The 20,920-nt window shown below is 41.9% G+C and overlaps 1 protein-coding gene across 2 annotated transcripts in view; it reads left to right on the top strand.

Annotated features, from left to right (window-relative positions):
- The window catches only part of Adcy9 (adenylate cyclase 9), a 110,021-nt gene that overhangs the window by 3,267 nt on the left and 85,834 nt on the right, over positions 1–20,920 (top strand). The window lies entirely within an intron of this gene.

Raw genomic sequence — 20,920 nt, 5'->3', positions numbered from 1 at the left:
TCTTTGTTTGTATGTGGTGCCGAGGATCGAACCCGGGCCGCATGCATGCCAGGCGAGCGCGCTACCGCTTGAGCCACACCCCCAGCCCCGACCCCAGCATTTTAGACTGTTGAACTTTACCAGCCATCAGATGATTTGAAAGTGAAAAAGGTAACAAGAAGCTCCAGTGCCCCCTCCCTCAGCCCTCAGATTTGTATCTGGCCCCTGTCCCTGGTCCCTGGTCTTATGTTCCTAACTGCTGTTCTTATTGTTTTTACTGGGCTGCTTATTTTATTATTTTTTAAAATTTTCTCTGAGGTCTGGGAAGTGGCATATAAATAAGTGGGACCAAAAACAAGAATTCTAAGTCATCTGCTGTGTTTCTTACCCTTTCTTGCTCTTTGAAATAGTTCTTATGTTTTACTAAAAGTCTTCTGGATTGAAGGAACTTCTGTTTTACAAGTATGTAGAGAAAATAACATTGATTTCTAAAAGCCTACGTCTGTGAAGCTGTATTGTACTTTGTGGTGCCCACATGCTGCATAATTACACAGCTAAAAGCCCCGGGAGAGGGAATCCTCAGAAGGAGAAGGAATATTTCTCAACCATGGGAGAAGCGAGAGTTTAAACCAGAGGCTGCGAAGTGGCTGGGTTGGTCTTGTATAGGTTGTGGGCCTTGCAACACTGCCGTGTGCTGGATGAGCATTTTCCTTCTCTGGTTTGTGATCTGAGCGCCACATTTATTTGTTATCTGGAAAGGTGCTTTATCTTTCTCCTGAATTTTTTTATTGCATTTGTTTTGTTGTTGAAGAATTTATGGGTATAGTAGCAAAATATTTTCACCTGAGAATTGCCTTTGACCTGAAGAGCTTTAATTGTTGGGTTGTTGAGGTCAGAAATGACACTTTCAGTTCACTTGAATGCTTCTGCCATGACAAGTGTCTTTCTGATTATGAGGGTGGCATCTGCTCTTGAGCCCAAAAGTGTCAGTGGAGTTGGGTGTGGATGTAATCCCTCCTTGACATTTTGGCATCTGTAGGACCTGAGAGTTATAGGCTCTGTCGTCAGGGATTATGAGACAGATTCTACAGGGGTGCTGGACTGTACTACATTGTGGTAATAATCAGATATGTTGGGCCAAAGGACAACAATATCAGTTTTGTAAGTTGTACTTTGTATGGTCTATTTCTGGAATTTCAGAAATAAAAAACAGGTGCAATTATCAAGTGTCAAGCTTGGAAAATTGCCAAGTCCTCAAACCTTTGGTAATATCTACTTTTCTTAATTTATTGGTAATTTTTATTTTCAATATGTAGGCCAAAGACACTGACCAAAAAGTAAAAAAATTTAAAAAGTCTGGAAGGGTTTGCTGATTTAAAATAATCTCAATTAGGGTAAATTAGCTTTTTCTTTAAATTTGTGTACATTGTATATTTATAAAGGAAAAGTTTTAGTACTGTATGGAGGTAGGAAAACATAGAAGCCTTAGCTAACCCACTGATTTTTTTAATTTAGTATTCCTCCTTTAACTGTTTCCTTGAGACTGTGATTTTTGCGTTCTTCAGCTCATTTTGAAACCTTTGTGGACAGGCCTCCAGTAATAGAATATGTCTACACAACTTCCTGACCCTGATGACTGTCCCGATGTACAAATCTGCTTTAACCTGTAGAAGCCCTTTCATGTACATGGCTAAGCTTAGTGTGTAAGATTTTTCTCAGCATTCCATCTTTGAACTTGTGGCAGGTTTCTTTGTGTAATGTTGGGTGTTACTTTTTATCTCTCATCCCTTTCCTGATAAAAGTCCCGGTAGAGAACTCTAGAAATGAGCACCAGTGGGCTGTGCAGGGATTCTAGAATTGGTCTGGCAGCATGAAGGGAAGCTGCTCCATGCCCTTGATGTGAGAAGGCTGTGTGGAAGGTTATTGCATTACTTCTGTGTGCTCTCTCTCTCTCTCTCTCTAAAATCCATGCAGTGCTTCTGCCATATGTGCCTGGCACTGAGGATGTGGAGATGGACCTATGACAGCTCTTGACCTTGGGGAGCTCCTGATTACCAGTCTTATTGTAGACTAGGTCCTTGAGTCAGGGACACTTTAGAGAGTGTCCTGAGATCAAGGTGTGGCTCTCCAGGAGGACAAAGAAGAACCTTAAGTGTGGAATGGACAGTCCCGGGCAATGGCTTGGATGGTGGTGTTTCTTGATGGCACAGGGCATTTGTCCATATTCATCAGAACAAAGAAGTGTATAGCTTGAGGGGGTTTGGATTTGATTCTGTAGTTGAGGGAAGTCACTGGTCATCACTGAAGCACAAAACAGGTTTAGAAAGCTTGCTCTTTCATTTCTAAGGACTGTAGCATGGAAAGGTATGAGATTGAGGATTAATGAGCTGTTTGAGCAAATCCCAGATGGGGTGATGGTCTGAATGAAGGTAACTGAGGTGGCATTGAAGATGATGGGGCAGGTGTGAGCAATGTGAAGATCAACTGGATGGGACTCTATGCCAGACTTAAACTGGCTGGCAGGAGGAGGGGAGGGGCCTGATGGTCTCAATGGGAGACAGTCTTTTCAGTTTCTGGAGTTGACCTTGAGGTGGTCTGGAGTCAGGAAGGATTGAGATGCCTTTGGCCATGCCCATGGTGTGAATGGAGCCTGCAGGATAGATTTGCAGAAGGTGAAACAGGCTTGGAACCTCTGTCTTGTTCATTTATTCATTCAACAAATTATTCCATGCTAGGTACAGTGCTAAGTTCTAGGGTACAGCGGTGAACAAAACTGATAAAAATTCCAATAGCAATAAGGAACAGGAATTTTGAATTAATTGGTCTTCTATAGAGAATTTCTAATAGTGGAGTTGTTAGGGGAGTTCAACAATGAATAACAAAAATATAGCATTTGTCTTATGATCATTTCTAAGGAGAAAACATAAAGCAGGAAGGGAGCTGTGGAATGCGTGTGTGAAATCCAAGGCAGGGAGGCCAGTCACCGAGAGAGAAAGCTGAAGGAATTTTTTGACACAGAGATAGGGTTTTGGAAATGACCTACAAAGCGAGGAGATAAGGAGGAGCAGGCTGATCTGAGTGATGGAATAAGGGCCCTTTTGCAGCATTTGGGATGAACCCTGAGGCCTGTGGGGGACCTGGCCATTCTTTTCTGCTGTGGGCAGAGACAAGAAAGATGAGTAGTATTATCCAGAGCTGTTGGCTTTTCCTGTTGATGTAGAGTCACAGGGACAGAAAGTGAAACTTAGGAAGCTTCTCTAGCCTTCTTCTCCCTGCATGGATATGAGGGAGCTGGAGCCAGGTTGCTCAGTTCCTCCGAGTCCACACCACTGATTACATCCTTGTAAAAAGGAGTGTCTGGCAAATTGCACTGTTAGATGTAGAGATTAGAAAAGACAAGACTACCCAGGCCAAATTCTGGGCTATTGGATCCCTTAGGGGAGAGATTTGTACGTATCGTCACCTTTTGCCACCTCAGTGACTAAGGCCTTCGCCTTTTCTGAAGGGGGTACTTAGAAGACTTCCTGCTTAGTTGCTGCCTGGGTGGATTGAAGCACTCTGCTTCATCTTTGCTGGTACCTGTCCCATACTGGGAGTCTGGGCTCCTTGTTGTTTCTTTTTATTTTTATTTTTTAGTTGTTGGTGGACCTTTATTTAATTTACTTATTTATATGTGGTGCTGAGAATTGAACCCAGTGCCTCTCACGTGAGAGGCAAGCGCTCTACCACTGAGCTACAACCCCAGCCCATCCTTGTTTCTGACAGCTAAGAGCCCTACCAAGGTCCCAGTTTTGGGTGCCCTTGCATGCACAGGGCTTTCCTTCCTCCCTCCGATGTGGGTGTCTTGTCTCCTCCTAAGCATATAAGCCTTGTAGCTGTGGTGCGGGCTCCTTAGCTGATGGCTCCACCTCCCCTCTTGGAAATTCTGTGCTTACCCACATTCTTGATCTGGGTCTCCTGTGCATGTTGAAACACAGTCTCTTAGGCAGCAAGTGGCAGAGATAAGATGAAGCAGAAAATGTAACTCAGTGACTGGGGAGGGGGAGATGACAGCCACCTGTAGAGTCTATGCTCAAGCGGTACCCATGACAGCTTTTTCCGGGTCTTTGGGACCAAGTTATATGGCTTCCAGTAAGTTGCACACAGCTTTTGATTCTGAAGGCAAGATTTTAAATAGACTCAACGTTTGACAAAGTTAAGGATAAGATTTGCCAAACCGCTGGTGTAATGCAAAAGGAAGGAAGGTCATTTTTTCAAGTAGAGTTATTAAGAAAGGGAAAAGTGTAAAAGGAGAAAATAGAGTAAGTAAAGAAGTTTCAGGGTTCTCATCTACTAGTTAGCCTGTTTCAAATAGTAATTGTTTCTACATACTGGACAGTGTCACCTCTCTACTTCGTTGAGGGGAATAATAATCTTGGAAAAAAATCCCATCATATTGAATTTTCCCTGTATGAGTGTGATTAAGCTGTACCTGAATTCTCTTTCTGTGAGTTAATGGTCTTAGTATTGATGTTTCTTTGGGATTTGATGTAGTAATATGATTAAAATTCTGCAGATCCTCTCTCTTGGTGGTGGTAGGAATCTGCTGACCACTGGAAGACCTGGACTAAGTGACATTTCACTCATGTGGCTCTGGCTGCTATTTGTGCTTGGTACATGAGACTCCTAAAGACCCATTCCAACAGGCTCTAGCATCACGGAGGGAACTTTATAAGGGGATGTACATTTTTTGAACAGGAAGGGATCTGACATGTGACTTCTAGACTCGGGTGTTGCTCAGAATGGAGGGAAGGAACTGAGTGGCATCAGAGGGAGCATTCACTTCAGCAGTGGTCAGGCCTACACAGATAGGGAGACAGGCTTTAGGAAGACGGGTGAAGTCAATGACATTACAGCCAGTTTGCTGATGAATCTAAAGAACTGAGCCATGTGCTAGCCATGCCAACCCAGTGCGTGGCTAAGCGGGTCATTTTTTAAAAAAAAGTTTATTTAATTGTAGATGAACACACAGTATCTTTATTTATTTTTTATGTGGTGCTGAGGATGGAACCCAGGGCCACACACGTGAGGCAAGCACTCTACCGCTGAGCCACAACCCCAGCCCATAAGCGGGTCATTTTTTTGGTGAATAAAGCCATACTTTCTAAAACTTGCTTGCTTTTGGAGATCAGTTTTTTGTTTTTGTTTTTTTAGTTTCTCTAGCATTCTCCAGCCTCCTCTCCACAGTTGAGCTCAGTCCCTTAGAACTGGTGGGAACATCAGTTCTGACCCTGAGCCTGGAGCTGGCAGTAAGGCAGAAGCAGTCCAGGTAGCAGTAGTGATGGCAGCAGCTATGGCCTAGAGGGGGGGTGCTGGAGAGTGGGAAGGGATTTGAAGATCGGGGTCCTAGGCTTATAAGCCTCTCTGTAAGCCAGTGGTTCTCAAACTTTTTGATCTCAGTACTCTTTCGTACTCCTAAAAATTACTAGGGACATGAAAGAGATCTTGTTTGTATAACTTTTCTCTTGATATTTATTATATTAGAAACTGAAACAATCTGAGAAGTTTAAATAAATATTTCTTTAATTCTTTTCAAAATAATAATAAGTGTGTTATATCCATTGCATGTTAATATAAATAACATTTTGATAAAAATGAATATATATTTCAAAAAGTAACTTATTTCCAAAAACAAATTGGCAAGAAGGGGAAACCACTTTATATTTTTGCATATTGGTTTAATGTCTGTTTGGGTTAATAAAAAACTGAATTTAAAAAAATGTAAAATATACATAACAAAAATATCATTTAAACCATTTTTCAGTGGGTAAGCTGGATTTTCTTAGCTGCTTTGACATTCAGTCTGTACCTGGATGTTGAAGGATGTGAGGAAAATCTGGCTTCATATAGGTGTGTAGCTGGAAAGTGGAGGTGCATTTTCATAGCATTTTAGGTAATTGTGGGTATATATAATTTTGATACTGCACCGATACTCAACAAGAGGTAGTTTCTTAAAAGATGAGCTGCAACCTGGAACCTGAGCACCCGACCATGAGTTTTGGGTCAGCTGAGTTTTGAACAACTCTTCTTCCCAGGTGTGATTTTGTACCATTACGCACTGGTCATTTGGAAATGCTGGTTTCTTGAGTTATAGATGTTCCAAGTGCTGATATTCAGGAAAGGCTTTAGAATACTGGGTGGGTGCCAACTTTAAAGTAGCTGGTATTATGTTTTCCAAATTCTAGTTTTCATTGACAGTTTGAATTTTATCACTAGCAACAAATACTGTCAGTACTTTACTTGAAGCGATAGACTTGTTTCATTCATTTCTCAGGCACAGTCTGCCAGGACTTCAGTCTGAATGACCACCTAGGTCAAGTATAGATGATGTCCCATGACAGTGATGCTAGTTCAGCTTGTAGCCCCAGCTGGTTTTCCTGACAGCCATGAGGCTTTGCTGTGCAACACAAGTGCTATGGCCTGTTTGTTGTGCAACACAAGTGCTATGGACTGTTAGAAAGGCACATGCTCAAGGATGAGATATAGCATAGTCATGAATTTATACTGCTTCACTGGGGACATACTTTCTTCCTGCGAGCCTACAGTGGTCAAGAACATAGGGCTGGTACAGTTTGGTGCCTCTTTTTTGACTGGCATTCAGGCATTAGCAGTCTCTTCCCGTCCCCTTACACACACACACACACACACACACACACACACGTAGCTTTCCTGCCATCATTATGAAAGTCAACCCTGAAAAAAGGAAAATAAGGCCTTAATGTTATTGTGAAAATAGTTTAGACCTCATAGATGCCCTGCAAAGGTGTTAGGGACCCCTAAGGGTCCAGGGATGCCCCTTTGAGAACTGCCTCCCTAAGCTGTGAGATAGGAAGATGGAACACACTGTTATGTGCCACATAGGTATGCTGCCTTGGATATGAATCAGATGAAATTGGGAGTTATGACAGGCATTTTCCATTTATTGTGAAAGTAACAAGTGACTCTAGTTAAAAAATTTACTTTTTCTTACCTGGTTCCTAAAACTCCTTTGTGAGCCTGCCATACTTTTGTTGCTGGTGTTCAGGGTTTGTGATAAAAAATGTTGAACCTCAACTTTGTTTTGTAAAGTTTTTTGGAGGGCTCACCCCTTGGCAGTATAACTTGGTGATTAGGTACATGGGGCTTTTTTTCTGACACATTTGGACTAAAATCTCAGTTCTTCAGTTTCTGAGCTGTGGACCTTAGGCTGCCTGGCGGAGGCTCCATGGTTTTACGAGTGACGGAACCTCTGGCAGAGGATTGTGGGGAGAATCAAATGAGGTGATTCAAGCAGGGCTCTTGCAGCCACTGCAGTTAGTAAGAACTGACCCAGCCCAGGCAAGCTGCAGTCTGTGCTGCAGGGTGCTTCTTTTCTCCTACCCTCTGTGTGGTGCACCTGTTGTACAATGTAGTGTGAAACCCAGAGCACACCAGGGACTGTGATTATGTCAGTTTCTCAAATTAAGAAGGGCAAGTGTCCAAAATCTGAAACACTGATAGGTTGCCCTGGTTAAACTCTCGCTACTGAGTTTGGCAGCTTCTTTATTGAAACCCTGGGGAGCCCAGGCAGTATTGTTCTTCGGTTGCTTCAGGTCCCCAGAGCTTTGAGGTACTTATGATGATGAGGCCTTTAATAGTTGAGGGATTATGGGAAAATCCCCAGCTTTGTGACCCTGGAGGTATTGGCTGCGGTTTGAACTAGAGCAGTTATTACAATACATACTCACTTATTTATTCATTAAATACTGAAAGAGTTCCTACACTTGGGAGGCCTGGACAAGGTGCTAGAGACAGAGCCATGGCCCTTTTGTATTTCCTGGGAATACAAAATCAAACAATCGTCTAAATGAATATGCACCCACTTTGCTGTATTATGGATACAGCTGGCAGGGAGGCACTCTTATCACCTCCAGTTTATAGGTGAGGAAACTCAGGCACAAAGAGAATCAGTAACTTATGATGGTCTCACAGCCAGAAAAAGCTATTAAAGGTGGAACCAGTATTTAAACCCAAAGGACTATATTAGAAAACACTGGTACCCACCTCAAGGAATTTTTGTAAGGATTAAATATTAAGTACATGTTAAGTACTTGGCACATAGAAACTCTCAACAGAGAATAGATTTACTAGCTAGTGTTATTGAAAATGGGGTGATTTTCTTTGCAGCAGTAGCAGCCAAAAACAACCACACCTTTTTCCAATTCACATGGCACACTCCTGCGCACATCATCATCTCAGCCACTGGGAGATCTTAGGATAGGGACATGTGTGTGCTCAGAGGTTTATATTTCATTGGCTTCTTTGCTTTATAGATCAGTTTTCAGACTGGGTTGGTTTCTTAATACCCTCAAACTGACCAGAGCCTTTCTTCAACAGTTAATGTAGACTCTTTGAGTCTTAGCTTTTTTAGTGCCTTTCCTCCCATGACAGATATTTTACTTTTGATACCAAAATTGCCCTATTTTGGGCCCCTGCAGGCCCCTGCAGGTTGCCCCCTGAGTTCATTTCATATGACCCCAGTGGTCTTCAATAGCTTTTGTACTCAGTAGCATTTTTAAGGAGCAGATAAATTATAGGTATTAAAATCTCATTAATTCTGTTTTTCTGATATGTTTATTCAGAGACCAAGCTAAAGTTTACCCTCTCCTGTTTTGAAAAGAAAATTAATAGGATATGCATGTTTATGTGAAAAAAATAAGACATAGAAGCGAGGCTGTGTGCATCTTCAAGCTCTCTAGAGGCTTTAATTTTGCATTCTTACAGCTTGCAATTATAGAGCAATGTGGTGTTTTTTTCTGTGGTATCTTCCCACTAATCCTGTTGAGTAACAGGTGCCTGTGACTAGGTAAATAGTGATAAAGAATAATAAAGAGAAAGAAACCCTAAACCAAAATATAGACGACCTGTGTGCAGACTGAGGAGTGCCCCCAGCCCAGCAAGCTCCATCTCCAGGACAGCTGTGGAAGGTATCAGAGGCCCAACTCCAGGATTCTCTTCTGGTAGTCTTGCTTTGGAAAGGTCCTTCTGGAAGGAAGGGCTGGCCACTCTCCCCTCAGGTACTATGTGTGTTTGACTGACTGGTTTTTTTCATGTTTTTTCTCCACTCCATTGCAGTGTGTTTTGGGTAGTAATTTCCATGTTTTATGTATGGCTGTATTCCTAGTGCCAGGAATATAAGCTGGCATGTAGTAGATGCTCAGTAATACAATTAGCCCTCCATCTGTGATCTCTACATCTGCAGAATTCAGCCAAATGTAGAGGGAGACATTCAGGAAAAAAAAATTGTCTCTGTATAGTCTTATCCTTATTCCTTAAATAATATAGTTGAACAACTATTTATATAGCACTTTCATCGTATGCAGTATTCAGGGTAACCTATGGATGATTTGAGATATACAGAAGGGTATGCTCAGGTCATATATAAACATGATGGCATTTTACACAAGGAATTGGAGTGTCCCTGGATGTTGGTGTCCTTTGGGGCTCCTAAAGTCAGTCCCCGCTAAATACTGAGGGAGGTTGGAGTTGGTATGGAATGAATGAATGAGTGAATCTTCCTTCTCACACTCCATGTTGGGCATTCTGGGATGGGAAACCACACCCCAGACACTGGCACAGAGTAAACTGAAGGTAGAAGATGATGAAGCTTTGCCAGGAATGGTTGAGTGGTTGACTGAGTGGAGCCTGCGGGTCCTGAAAGGAGCTAGGGAAGGCTGTGGAGGAGAGCATTTGGGGACCTGAGGTGGGGCCTGGGCACAGCGAGTTTGCGCTGCAGGGCAAGAAAGCACAGGCTGAAAACCCCAGCTCATTGAGGGCCCAGAGAGTGTGGGTTGAATGGCTTAGTTTAGGCAATTATTTTTAAGCTTTTTAAAATGGAGATTTAGAGAAGTGTATTTATCTTTAATAATACTGTAGCTCCTGGTAATTCTTATTTGATTATCATTTATGCACATTAAAAACCAGCATACCCTTTATGGGCAAAGCTCCAGGATGGTCTTTGTGCATAATTTCCAGGATTTTTATGTAATGCCATTAAATCCTGTTCAGTTTTTTTTCCCTTCCAGAGAAAAATGTAGTACAGAAAGCACCTTTTGAATCATTTATTTTTGTGTTTGAATTGTTTGGAAAATTTTAATTTCATTTTTTAACAATATGGTGTGGAGAGAGGAAGAAAATCTACAGGCCTGTGATTCATTTTTTTGTGTGTGGATGTTAAAATACAGCATTCCACTCTGCAGTTTTAAATAAAAGGGGCTTTTGCATATTGATTCAGTTAGTTTTGCCCCAGTAAGTGTTGCTATTTAAAGTGTGGATGGCCTTTGTTTTGTAACTTCCAAACTGAATTCTTTTCCCCATGAGAAAATGCTGCTGCTGCTTATGGCCATTAATGTTAATTTTTGTCTTGTAAATGAGCTGTCTAAAAATTGAGGGGAGGGGAGGTTTCTAAAATTTCTGTTGTTCTCATAGACTAGCATTCTCTCCTAAGATGTTTTCTTCACTGACAAGTTTAGCACACTTGGGCAAAAATCTCTCTGGTTCTGCTAGATCTTGCTGGTTCCCAGTTTCCTCATATTTGTAGAATGTGAACTTTGAACTGAATGTGCCTTAAGACCCTACCATTCTCTAAGAAGAGCTGAGATTCTCTCACTACTGAGAAGTAGTACTTTCCTTAAGATGAAGAAGTGGTTTCTCCTGTGTCCATTTGTTTAAACTACAAACCCTCATTTAGACAAATTTAGCATAGAGAAACTTGGATTTACAGAACCACTAAATTGCAGGGTATGTGTGAGATTCTTTATAAAGGGTTCTTTACTTCCTTTGAATATAAATAAGATTGAATTCTAGAAGTATAATTCTAGAAGTGTGGTTTTTCAGGATCACTGTGTTGTACAAAGTATGGTATTGCTAGAGGAACCCCACTTGGTTTTGAAAGTTTGAGAAACACTATTGTAATGGAGAAAATGTGAAGCAATTTAATTTGTTTAACAAGTGTACTTCAGTTCCTACCTGAACATTACATTGCAGAGAGCAGATAAGGTTAGTTTTCAATACGGTGGGTTTTACTAGTGGGCCTGAACAGGTACTGGACTACTGACATTCTTCCCAATTACTCTATCAATGGAGGACCTACTCGCTCTGGTGGCTGGGGAGCTTTGGGGTCTGCTCACTGTCTGTAGAGCTGGGAGAGGGAACTCAGTGCCCTCTGGTGTCATAAAGGCTTGGTATGGCTTTCTTTGTTTTTCTTTATTAAGATCTCTGATGCAGAACATTTGATTCCCTGTCATTTTCTTCTTCATTGTCGTCGTCGTCTTCTTTTTTTTTTTTTTTTTTTTTGGTACTAGATTGCACCTAGGAGTGCAATGGCTATGCCCCTGCCCGTTTTTGTTTTTCATTTTGAGTCAGTGGCTCACTAAGTTGCGCAGGCTGGCCTTGAACTTGGGATCCTCCTGCCTCAGCTTGCCAAGTTTGCTAGGATTACAAGCATGTGCCACCATGCCCAGGTAGCTTTTTTTTTTTTTTTTTTTTTTTTTTTTAGTAGCACTGGGGACAGACTCCAAGGCCTGCATGCTGCCCTCATTTCCATTTCCTTTGAGTTTCTCTGTGAGTTCTGTCCATTCTGCTCAAATGATGAACACACAAAAGTGTTTCTTCCTTGAGCCGTTTGTGGCCTGGGCAAGAAGGTATCTGGGTATTGTCTGGCTATTGGATTAGATATCTGTCTCCCCATTTTATTTTCTGGCTTGGGTACATATTCCTTCTTCCTCCTCCTCCTCCTTCTTCCTCCTCCTCCTCCTCCTCCTCCTCCTCCTCCTCCTCCTTCTTCTTCTTTTTTTTTTTTTTTAAATATGGAGTCTTGCTCAATGGTAGGCTGGCCTCAAACTCATATAATTCTTCTTTGTGAGCCTCCCAAGCAGCTGGGATCACAGACATATATCCCTGAGCTGAATTTTCCTCTTTATGATAATTTGAGCATGATCTTTTTTCCTCAGTGGATTCCTTATCTTTTTCTAAAGGAACAATAAAGAGGCTCATGGCAAGTGATGGAACATTTGCTGTGGTCTGCAGGGCTGGCAAAATGAAATAGAAAGGGGAGAAGCTCTACTTGGTCCTGAAAGATGGTGTTGTCATTGGGTATCTGTGTCAACTGACCTGTGTAACTTTCACCTCCACAAAGGCCTAGATCACGAAATGGTAGCTCCCTGGAGAGAATCTGTTACCCAGAGTCTGCTTGCCTGAGCCATGTTTTCCAAGACTAAAGTGACTGACTTGGGGCACACTTAATTGTGGAAGGTTAAAAGCTTTTAGGATGACCATGCAAACAACAACAACAATAGAAAACATTTCAAGGGGCTGGGGTTGTGGCTAAGTGGTAGAGTGCTCGCCTAGGATGTGTGAGGCACTGGGTTCCATTCTCAGCACTGCATATAAATAAATGAATAAAATTGAGGTCCATCAACATTTAAAAGTATATTTTTTAAAATTTCAAGACTTTCCTTGTCTCTCCTACACATACCACAGGGAATTTCTTAGCCTGAATAACTTAACATGGTGTTCTCTCTGGTTCCTGAAAGAAAACTGATCATGAGCACTCAGAGAGCTGATGGTTCTAGGATGTCAATTTTGTCCCTCTGCCACTGGAACTTCAAGTGGAAATGTTGGCTTTCCCAGCTCTGGTCATGCTGCTACTTTATTTAGTAGCTATTAAATTTCCAGTTTGTATACCCCCCTTGGAGGTGCTCCAGCTTGCACTGGGGTTTCTGTTTCTTCCAACAGCTCTGTCTGTGGTGTGCAGCGCTTTCTTGAGCAAGAAATAAATATCAGCAAGGTTCTTAGCCTAGGTGATAATTTTAAGCTATTTTTTGGTTTATTTTATTTCTAGAGCAATGCACTCACTTAAGGTATACAGTTCAGTGGCTTGAAATAGAATGATAGACCTGTGTAAGCATCCTGAGGTCCGTTTAGAGCATTTTAATCGCCCTCGAAGAGACCCTGTACCCATCAGCAGTCTCCATTTCCTCCAAAACATCTAGCTCCTGGCAGCCACTGACGGCCCTGTTTCTGTGGTTGCCTGTTCTGGATAATCCACACTGTGGACCTGTGCACTAGGCCTGGCTTCTTTCACTTGCACTGTGTTGCTGTGGTTCCTCCGTGTTGTAGCGTGCAATAGCGCTTCATTCCTCTCTGTGGCCATCTGTTGTGTGGATGGACCACGTTTTATGAATCCGTTCATTGGTTAATGGAAAAGGAACTCTCTTATTGAAACCAAGAATCAAGCAGATTGAAAAGAAGTTGTAATGATATAAAATCCAATTATTTAATAATGTACATTATTTAATAATGTACAATATTGTAACAATTTAATAATATACATTAACTAAAATTTAGCCTAGTGTTTATGAGTTTTCCTGAAAGAACTAATGAAATGAGATTTAGTACTGAATTATAATTTGATGTAAAATGTTTCAAGAAACCAGTATAGTTTTCTTTCTTTTTTTTTAAAATAAAGTATGATTTTTTTAAATATTTATTTTCCACCCATGCTAGGGGAGCGCTCTACCGCTGAGCCATAATCCCAGCCCCTCTTTTCTTTCTTTTTTAAAGAGCTAGGCTCTTTTCTAGGCTTGTTCCAGGTTGATTAAATATTAAATTACCTGATTTTTACACTTTTCCTAGCCAGTTCCATACTAGAGGGCTTTAGGGGAAGCACATTACTGAATAGGAAACTATGCTTAATAATATGCTGTTAGCTATGAACACCAATTCAGTCCTTCTGGATGGCCTAGGGTTCGAAGACCTGGGTCCCCTCTAGTAATTAAAGCTGTCCTGTCGTAACTAGTTTCACATATTTGGGTTCACATTTCTGCAATTTATGAAATACTTTTGTACTTTCGTAAAAATGAAATACGACAGATAAAATGTAATTTTCTTGATGACTCAGTTACTTTCACTACTGTTATTTGGCTTTTACTAATATAGTAATATCCCTGTAAAAATAGATTTTTTTTACTTTGCTTTAAGTAAACCTTGATTGCTCTGTTTTTCCAGTTCTTTTTTAAAAATGTTTTTCAAATGTTTATTCTAATTTGTTATATATGACAGCAGAATGCATCATAATTCATATTACATACATAGAGCACAATGTTTCATATCTCTGCTTATATACAAAATATATTCACACAATTCATGTCTTCTTCATACATGTACTTAGGGTAGTGATGTCCATCTCATTCCACCATCTTTTTTTTTTTTTTTTTTACCCCCTTGCCCCCTCCCTCCCACTCCCTCTTCTTTGCCCTATCTAGAGTTTGTCTAATCTTCCCATGCTCCCCCTTCCAACCCCACTAAGAGAAAACATTCAGCATTTGTTTTTTTGGGATTGGCTAACTTCACTTAGCATTATATTCTCCAACTCCATCTACTTACCTGCAAAACTATGATTTTATTCTCTTTTTAAAAAAATATTTATTTTTTAGTTGTATACAATACCTTTATTTTGTTTATTTATTTTTATGTGGTGTTAAGGATCGAACCCAAGGCCTCGCACATGCTAGGCAAGCACTCTACCGCTGAGCCACAACCCCAGCCCATTTTATTCTCTTTTATTGCTGAGTAATAATCCTTTGTGTATATATACCACATTTTCTTTATCCATTCATCTACTGAAGGGTATCTATGTTGGTTCCACAGTTTAGCTATTGTGAATTGTGCTGCAATAAGCATTGATGTGGCTGTGACCCTGTAGTATTCTGTCCTTTGGGTATAGACCAAGGAGTGGGATAGCTGGGTCAAAAGGTGGTTCCATTCCCAGTTTTCCAAGGAATCTCCACACTGCTTTCCATATTGGCTACACCATTTTGCAGTCCTACCAGCAATGTATGAGTGTTTTTCCAGTTCTTACATTGAAAAAATTAAATTTTCTGCTTGTCGTCTTGCTATTAGCTTATGTAGCTACAAATAGCTACATAAGCTAATCCTAGAATGGATTTGCCTTTGGTTTTTACTTTGTTCCATAAAAACACAACAAAAACAAATAATCAAGAGCATTAACCCTGCAGATACAGTTTGATTGAAAGGACTAAGAATTCAGACTTTATGAAATATTTTTTGGTTGTTAGCTATGTTCTGAATAAATGAGGTAAATGCTAGGTACATGAGTTCAGGATGAGTAAGATGTTATTACAATTATTTTTTTAACATGTTTGTAAAGGAGAGGAGGATAAAGAAAAATTTGAATCAAATTTGTGTCTTAGCAAATAGAGTATGTTTTCCACAAGACCAAAATGTTGATTTCTTTTGTGTATGTAGAAATAGAAAATGGGACTTGTAGGTTGGATTCCATAATTGGTAATTAATTAGAATTAATCAATTTCACAATTAGTTATAAAGCTAAGATGTGAATGTTAAATTAGAGAAGTATTGATTTTTATTAAAGTATACCAGAATTTTGGGAAAGTACTTTGTGGAGTTTTTCAAGAATCATCTGGAGAACTCTAAAACTCTTCCAGGTCTAGAAATTCTGTGTATTTTTCAATACACTGCAAAGGAAGGACTTGTTATCTTTTTTCCTCTTTGGTTTAAACTGAAAAGATGAATGTGGATTTTCATCTCAGAAATGTGGTAATCTTTTTTTATTTAAAAAAATTTTTTGTAGTTGTATATGGACAGAATCCCTTTATTTTATTTATTTTATGTGGTGCTGAGGAGCAAACCCAGTTCCTCACACATGCTAGGCAAGCGCGTGGTTACTGACCTGCATCCCCAGCCCAGAAATTTGGTAATCTGACCTTCAGTAGTGCTAAAACAGTGCTAGTGTGTTGTCAGTGTTTTAGGAAGGCTTGTTCTGCCTTGTGCGGTTGTCAGTGTCTTGATTTTCAAAGTAATCAATATGCAGTTACTTGAAAATGCCATGTAATTTATTTTAAAAATGGCAACTGGAGTCTTTTCTCTTTGGAGAAGTGTCACCCAGTCTGCAGGGTGTGGGTGGGGCGAAACGAGATGTACACACAAGGGCACCAGGTAGGTGGGCAGTGGTGTTGGTGTTGCTCTGTGGCCCTCCTTCAAGTCTCTTTTCATCAGCACTGAAACCCACATATTTGAGGTCACCCATGAGCAGCACTCCATGGAGATGGGGCTTAGACATGCGCTGGCAAAAGGCAGTGTGGAGGCCCCCAGTCTGGCGCTCCGGGGAATGGGAGGGAGGCAGCCCCAACTCGAGTGGAGCTGGCCTCTGTGTCTTTGGTACTCACCTTGCCCTTTGCAGGTGCTTCCTCCAGCCGTGGTCTCAGTGTGTTAGTGTCCAGGACCTCCCTCAGGCTGTGACCCCCAGGCACAGGGCTGTTTGCGCTGACTAGCTCAGAGCAAGCACTAAACAGGCGCCACTGGGTTCAGCCTTTTGTTTACAGAATGCACACCAGGTCACATTCTCAGTCCTGGGACAGATGGTGACAAAAGCCCCTGCCCTAGGGAACTTGCCCTGCAGTAAGGGAGGCAGATACACGAGAAGCTGGACACAGTGTCCCTTGGTGATGCCAGCTGTGTAGAAAAATAAAGCAGGATGAGGACTTGGATCCTGCAGTTAATGACTTTGTATCTGGTGGGCAAAAGCTGAGCTAGTCTCTCTCCATAGATGCTGGCTAATGTTATGCAGCACCAGCCCTTGCTTCTCTGCTTTGACACACAGAGATGCCTCCTCAGGTGCCACGTGATCAGTGCCTTCTTTTCCATGGAGAATCCCTGCTGTTGGGTCAGTCCCCATCCAAGAGGTGGACGCTTCTCAAGCCAGTCTCTGTAGTGCTGTTGGGAAGGCCTGGGCCAGAGCTCCCAGGGCATCTCGCGCCTTGCCAGCCTGCAGGTGTTCCTTTTTGCTTCCTTAATCTTCCTCTGTTGCTGGACGTCTGAAGTCAGGATTTCTGGTGCTATATATAGGTAGAAACTTTTTCAGGGATCATATTCTGCTGCTTCCCCCCCTGCCTATTGATATCCTACAGATTCCTGGTACTTTGTTGCCTTTTTAAAACAAAGAAGGGAAACTCAAATAACATAAATCTAGCTGTATAGAAGCAAACACTTCAGTGACATTAAGTACGTTCACAGTATTGTGCAACCATCACTTCTCTCTGGTTCCAAAACATTTTCATCATCCCCAAAGAAAAACCCCATCCCATTCCTCATTCTCCAGAGCTCTGTACCTGGCAACCCTAATCTGCTTTCTGTCTCTAGGATTCCCCTGTTCTGGACATCACACAATAGATGTCCTCTAGTGCCTGGCTACTTTAACTTAGCACAATGTTTGAAGATTTTTCTCTGTTGTAGCATCTATCAGTGCTTCCTTCCTTTTTTTTAAAAAAACTTATTTTTTAGTTTTAGGTCAACACAATATCTTTATTTATTTATTTTTTTTATGTGGTCCGGAAGATCGAACCAGTGCCTCATGCATGCTAGACGAGCACTCTACCACTGAGCCACACCCCAGCCTGCTTCCTTCCTTTTTACGGGTGTATAATACTCCATAATTGCTTTGTTCACTTATGTTGGAATGATGTTGTGATTAGGTTAAAATTTTAACGTAGATCTAACAGCTTAGAGACTTTTTGGGTCAACATGGGTTCTGATTGTGTCCTTCAACTTGGCATTGGATTTGACCACTTTGGAATTGTGTATTAGATAAACAGTTTGTATCTAGGACAAACTTTTTAAAAAATACTATTAAAATATTGACAGAAAACATCCCAAGCAACTCTAGGAACTTTCTCAGACTGTCTAAATAAGTGTGGTAACACTGGGCTTCCCTTCTGGGGAGGCAGGTCAAGCAGCCCATGAGCCTCTAATGCCCAGCTGGGCGGTCCTCCACTTGCCAGCTGTCTTGGGAGCTGGGATGTGGGATGCTTTCCATGCGGCAGTGTTCCCACACCCTTCCTTAATATAGAATATTTTCAAAAGAAACATTGGCTAGTGAGACAGCTTCACTCCCAAACATGGTCATTGGTTCATAGTTCATTTTTATTTTGTTTTCATGTAGCTAAAACAAGGAATAATATGTAAACTTGTCAGTGTAACCAAGTGTCAGTATGGTTTAGGGTAGAAGAGGAGAAAATGGATGTTCTGATCAGCAGAGGGCTGCAGAGCAAGAGGTGTGCCAGACTCCCCTCCTAGCCAGGGACTTGGCTGCCCACTGGTGTGTCTTGGTCCACCTGCAGATGCGCTCTGGTGGGGCTCTTCAGAGTGGCCAGTAGGGCAACTTGGAGCACGGCTGAAGCTGAAGCTCTTAGGTGGCCCTAGGCCTGTAGTGGCCCAGCGAAGGCTGGTTAGGATAGTCGAGCCTGAAGGCAGATAAAGGTGTTCTCGGTAAATGGGAGGAACATGTCCAGGAGAGAGAGGAGTGCGTGATGGACATCAGGCAGAGAATTGTTCTGGAAGGTGACCTGTGACTCTGTGGTTAGGCCTCATTTTGCTGCTTCTTTTAAAGCCACTTTCTCACGCATCCATCAACTGAGCAGAGTTTCTGAGTACATATTAAAGATGAGAACATGAGGATGGACAAACCACAGAACTTGTGTCAAAACCTCCCAGACTCCCCAGCACTGCTGATGGGTGCGAGATGGCACAGCTGCTGTGGAAGAGGAGGTCAAGCACAGTTACCTTTGACTCAGCAGTTTCCCTCACAGGTGCTTATCCAAGAACACTGAAGACACGTTCACACAGTGAGAGAAACGTGGAAACCTCCTAAAGGTCCATCGACGGATGAATGGATAAAAATTATGGTGTATCCGCGTAATAGGACGTGATCCAGCCACAGAAGGGAGGGGAGCACTGACCTGTGCTGGGACACGATGGACTTCCAGAACCTTGTGCTGAGTAAAGCAGGCAAACACAGGCCGACAGAGAGCAGATTATGGTGGGTGGGTGTGGGGTTTGGGGAGAATGGATATGACTGCTTACTGGGGACGGGGTTTTCTTTTGGGGTGGTGAAAAAGTTCTGAAATTAGTTTTGGTGATGGTTGCACAATTCTGAATATACAAAAACCCCACTGAATATATACTTTAAATGAGTGATTGCATGGTTTATGAATTATATTTCAATGGAGTCATAAAAAAACAAACCTACCATTCTAATGGTAACCATTGATTAGAATTTATTGTAGGACAAGGCAATTATAAAGTTTTTTTTTTAATTTTTTTTTTTTGTAGCAGCGATTGAACTCATGGGCATTTGACCACTGAGCCACATCCTCAGAAATTATAAAATTTAAAATAAGACTAGAAATAGAGATTCTGAAGATTGTGGTGTGGAGAGGGTTGAAGTGCATGGTGCAATTGCAGCTTCCTGGGAGACAGACATCCTTCAGGGATCAGGCTCACAATTTTGGAGATTCAGACTCTTCATTTCTGTCAGAGTTCAGAGTTGTACAGTTTAGGAGGACTGATTCATGCCAACCAGAAGACTAGGTACCAGTGTATTAGGTTACCTTAAGGAATAGGATGTACTTTTCCAGTGGCAAAAAATATTCCTATCTGCTGCAGGGCAGTTTCTCCATGATGTCAAGGCATCTGGGAGGCCTAATTAATATCAGCATGATTGTTAAGAAGTGTCTTAGGGTCTTAATATATTCAGACATGGGGATGTCACAGTCAGCATGTCTCATCAGGGACTGAGAACTGATGCCCACCATGTTGAGTGTCCTCCTGAACTATGCAGAGAAGCCCTGCCCAGCTCTTACCCGTTTTTCTCCTTAAAGAAGAGATGTTACAGAACAAACAAATCCACATAAAAAACAAAACGTCACCATAAAAGACAAAACTCCCTCCTTCGTATGGCACATAAATATATGTGGAAATTTTCACAAATAAAGCCAAGGTGGTTTCAAACCAACAGTGTGCAAGTGAAGGTGGTCCCATAATGGAATGTAAGGCAGACAGACCAGACTAGAATGGGGCTGAGCCGTCCAGTTCTGAGGCCTTGAAAGGGGAGAGGCAAGTGGATTGGGGGAGGATGATGAAGCATGGAGAGGAACCCCTGCAGAGATGGTGGAGCAGGTGGTGGGTAACTGTTGCATCCTGTAGATCTGATCTCCTATTCATGTGGCCCAGACACACAGCCATCTGGGTGTAGAGACCGGAGGTGGTCTCAACATGGAATCAGCATGGAAGTGCTCAGCAGGTGGCTGGCAGTGTTATCTGTCATAGGTACAGAAAAATGATAAGGACGAGTCTTCAAGTTTGGTCAGTCACCCCTAGAGAGAAAGTTTTGGCTGAGTGATCAGGTGATCAGGTAGATGACAGTGGACAGATAAACAGGACAGGCCCTGGTGGTTACTATGACCTGGTTGAGAAAGGCAGGACCTCGTGAGGGATGGGCTGTGTAGACAGGAGCATGTCTCCTGGTGCCCCTTTTAAGAATGAACTAGTCTCTTCACTGAGCTTTGGAGAAGGAGACTCCAAGGAGCCCTCTAAGCTCTTCATCCTACCAGGCAGGATCTCTCTCCCGGATTCTCCCTGTCGCTTCCTGGCTATATTTCTAAACATGGTGCATCACCAGAACCTAACAGATTGATGATATTAAAGAATTATTGCTTATTTACTTTTGATGTAATAAGTGGTATTGGCCTATTTTTTAGATATATGTATGGAAATATCAGTGAATAAAATCTGCATCTTGCCCTGGTGCTAAGAATGAGACCTTCTCCCCGGGCATGGTGGCACGTGCCTATAATCCCAGTGGCATGGGTGTGGCTAGGGCCCCCTTTGGATCTGAGCTTGGGAGGCTGAGGCAGGAGGATCACGCACTCAAAGCCAGCCTTAGAAACTCAGTGAGATCCTGTATCTAAAAGAAATACAAAAAGGAGTAGGGATGTGGCTCCTGGCTTCAACCCTTGGTGCCAAAAACAAAACAAACAAACAAACACACACACACAAACACACATAC

Source organism: Marmota monax, unplaced genomic scaffold, assembly GCF_021218885.2.
Source record: "Marmota monax isolate L192 unplaced genomic scaffold, Marmota_monax_Labrador192_F-V1.1 WCK01_AAM20220418_F8-fsc00035, whole genome shotgun sequence".
NCBI lineage: Eukaryota > Metazoa > Chordata > Mammalia > Rodentia > Sciuridae > Marmota > Marmota monax.
This window is presented reverse-complemented; position numbering and strand designations above follow the sequence as displayed.